This window comes from Xenopus laevis, chromosome 7L (assembly GCF_017654675.1).
Source record: "Xenopus laevis strain J_2021 chromosome 7L, Xenopus_laevis_v10.1, whole genome shotgun sequence".
In the NCBI taxonomy this organism is placed as follows: Eukaryota; Metazoa; Chordata; class Amphibia; order Anura; family Pipidae; genus Xenopus; species Xenopus laevis.
In genome coordinates, this window is record NC_054383.1 from 111,733,833 (window position 1) to 111,737,723 (window position 3,891).

The window sequence follows — 3,891 nt, forward strand, 5'->3', positions numbered from 1 at the left end:
ACTTTAGCAAGGTTTGGATAACATAACATACTTTATTGAATCCTTTATATATACGTTTACCTAATATTTTGTAAATGAACAAAATATTAGGTAAATTAGTAAATTAACCTTTCCTTGTACTTTATATAATAATTGTAGCAGTTTCACCCAATAATCTCAGATTATCTAATTAAACATTTTTTTTCTTCCCTAGGAGGATGATAAAGATCCATTTGCCAAATACCCAGTAAGTTGTAAAACAGTATTTTGGAACATAAAAGCACAACTTTCATAGTTTTCCTTAATTATTACAGCCCTCAACCTTCTCCCCTTATACAACATTTTCCAGTTTCTCCTTATAATATCACTGCTTCTTAAATGTTGAGAAAGTTATTTGTCCAGTTGCATTATATTAGTTTAGTATATATTTATCAATATTTATCAATTATTTTTTCAGGAGCCCAGGGGAAATTTAAAACTTGGAGAGGCCATCGGAGAAGGCAATTTTGGAGTTGTCCATGTGGTGAGATACTTTATTCAACATTACAATTGTGTAGTTTGTGTCATGCTTCTGGGTGATTTCAGAATTCTCCCACTTGGTCACACTCTCTACAGTATTTTCCTTTTTTCTTGTGTTTCTGAGGCTGCCAATAAACTTGTGCCTTATCCACATATCTGTTTTATTCACCATAATGAAGTTCATCATCACTAACCTTCTTTCTCTACTTGTGTTACAGGGTTGGCATCAAATGAAACGCAAAGAAGTGGCCGTTAAAATAATAAAGAACATAGAGGTAATGTGTCTTTGTAATGTTACTATATTTATATTATAATGAGCATTTTTGCAAAAAGACTTATTTTGCATAGGTTTCATATATTTGAACAGGTTGAAGTCAATGGATGTGTTTCTTTTCTCAGCCTAAATTCCTATGTTACTATGTGAAAATAAGTGGATGAATACCTTTTATAGAAGGCAATAGATTTCAGATTTAAAAAAAAACAAAAAACATTTTCATATGGTATTAACAAGCTGTAATTCTCCATAATAAGGTTGGGTATTTAAAATAACAATTGCATCCATTTTATTTAATTTTCTTTTGTATTAACATTTCTTTTGTTGTAAATTAGGATGAAGATAAAATCCTTAATGAACTGGAAATACTTGAGAAGGTCTCTGGCCATGAGAATATCATCTCCTTTTATGGCGCATTTTACCAAAAGCCTGCTAGAAGGATTAATCAAGAGCTATGGGTAAGGAAGCGTTTAGATATGTTGAACCTTTGTGCACCAACTCTCAATCAACAGCTCTCATACAAGCTTGGATACAAATAAGATCCAATTGTATAAGAAAGAGTCCAATCCACATGACCTCTTTGTTTAACCGATTGCAGTCATACCCTGAATGCTTATAAGTGCCTATTGCTGAATTACACCCACTGACTGCAAATCAAGGCAGTCACATTTGACTTCTAGTACAGAACACATAGAAACAAAAACAATGCAAGTACACTTTATTATAGTAAATTATCGCACAAAAAACTCTTATGTCACTAGTATTGCCTAATGCAAGCTTAACAATTAAATTGTATATATGTACTAATTGTTCTTTATTGGTGTTCTAGATTGCTACAGAACTTTGTGATGGTGGATCAGTACTTGACCTAATAAAAAGCAAAAGGAATCGTTCCTTAGAAGAAAGCTGGATTGCTTATATCTGCAAGCAGGTGTTACAGGTATGTCACATGTGAACCTTCTCTGTTATTTAATAAATTTTCATCTTATTAGTTCAAGAACATGAAAAATAATTGTATTTACCATTTTCCTTTATATTTTTCCCAGGGCTTGTATCATCTCAGAAAACAGAGAATTTTACATTGCGACGTGAAGCCCGATAATCTGATGCTAACTGAAGACGCAGTTGTAAAGATAAGTAAGTGACGCTTAGAATCAGAATACAGAATGGTTGTTGTGAAGTTTCAGTGAATGTGAAGTCAATTCTATATTACTCTATCTCTCAATAATAATGTTTATATAAATCTTTTAAAAGTTCTAAACCTGCAAAAACAGCACATCTGCACACTAATTCTTTCTCATGTAAAAATTGCCCACAAATGTTTCTGTATCACCATGATTTTTATTGGTGCGTTGCATTTGCAGACTAACATAACAAATTCATGCTTTTGTCTTACAATTTCAGTTGATTTTGGTGGTGCTGTCACGGGAGGAAAAAGTGATAGCCCTGCTGGAGATATGGCATATTTATCACCAGAGGCCATTGTCTGCATGAGTAAGAGAGGCGAATTTGACCATAAGGTACAGTGATGACTTCTTTCTTCCTTTATATTTTAGCATTAGCGACACCTTTATTTAAATATATGTAGCCTACATGAGGTAACTACATGTGTTTTTGCCACTTACTTCACATACCCCTCTCAAAAGCAAAGTTGTCATCCAGTTTTGCTATTATGAAAAGGTGTAAGTGAACTGAGGGAGCATAATGTATTGTAATTACAGGGCACAAGAATTTTTAGAAACCCCTCCTTATGCTTTATTGGATTTTCCAACTCTGTGTAAAACAGAAGTTTCTCAGTTTGGGGTCATTCTTTAGATATAAAACCCACTGTACTTCAGCCCTTGGCCTGTTTTATATGAGTACAAAGTGGCATGTTTTAATGTATTTCCTATTCTGCAGTCTAAAGAGAACCCCTATCTGGATAAACAACAGAAGTATGTTTCCTGTGTATATTCTTTTTTAATTGTTAATTGTTGCCTTTTCCTCCATGTTTTCTAGGCTGATGTGTGGTCTTTGGGAATGTCAGCCATTCACATGGCAGAAGGATGCGTCCGTAAGTACATTCTCAGGAATTCTTAGCATGACTTTGTATATACGTAATATATGTGTGTTACTAGAAAGTAAATGCTGTAACACAGAATGATACTGCCCCTTATGTAAAGTTTACAATCAATTAATGATAAAAAACTAACCCCAACATAATGTAATAAAAGGCACTAAGTAGGCCAAGTGCAGTAACTCTTGCTGCTTATTGCTTGAAATAGGTGATTTGATCTGTATCAAACTTTGCACCTTTTAAAACCCTATAAATGTTGTAATTAGCAGTCAGCATGTTTTAATATTGTATTTGCTTATCATATAGCATACAACAAACTTCCTGACAAGGCTTTGATCCAACAAATTACTCGTGGTCCAGCTCCTACGTTGAAAGGGAACAAATGGTGAGTGATTTCCATGAAAACACAAAAAGAGAGTGAGGGGAAGTTGGGAAATGGAAAAGGAAGTGAGGGTGAAGAGAGTGAGGAAATGACAATGGAGTAAGGGGTTGTGCAAATCAGGCCCAGACTGGCAATCTGTGGGTTCTGGCAAATGCCAGAGGGGCTGCTATAAGGTGCCATAGAAAGTTAGTATTTAGTGGGCTGGTGACAGCTGTTTGGGCCTCTGTGTGGGCTGTTTGGGCCTCTTAGTGGGCCTCTATGTACCTGAAATGCCAGGGCCTATTTTAATTCTCAGTCCGGACCTGGTGCAAATAAGAAAGAGAGTCAGGGTGAATGTGGTGGGAGAATAGGCAAAGGAGAAGTTACAGTGAGGGATGAGGGATTGGGAAAATAGGGTGCAGTAATGATGTGGAAAGTATAAATGGGCTAGGAGCTTTATATGGGCATGGACTTCCATAAGTCTGAGCAATTAGATATATTTATAACATGACAATTATAATTGTGCCTCAATTTCTTTTTGCAGGAGTGAAAAATTCCACTACTTTATTGAGGAATGCCTGCAGAAAAATCCTGCTGAGAGGCCATCTGCAAGGCAGCTCTTGTCACACCCTTTCATCACAGAAATAAGCAATGAAAGGGTTGTACAGAAGAATATTATGAAACATCTGCAGAGAGGTAAGA

At 35.4% G+C, this 3,891-nt stretch overlaps 1 long non-coding RNA gene across 1 annotated transcript; it reads left to right on the forward strand.

The window, feature by feature from the left end:
• The first annotated feature begins 1,055 nt into the window (after positions 1-1,055).
• Positions 1,056-3,079, forward strand: LOC108705617. The gene is made up of 5 exons (XR_005962667.1): positions 1,056-1,230; positions 1,602-1,712; positions 1,819-1,909; positions 2,177-2,292; positions 2,771-3,079. It is a non-coding gene; the product is annotated as an uncharacterized LOC108705617 (long non-coding RNA).
• Positions 3,080-3,891: the final 812 nt, after the last annotated feature.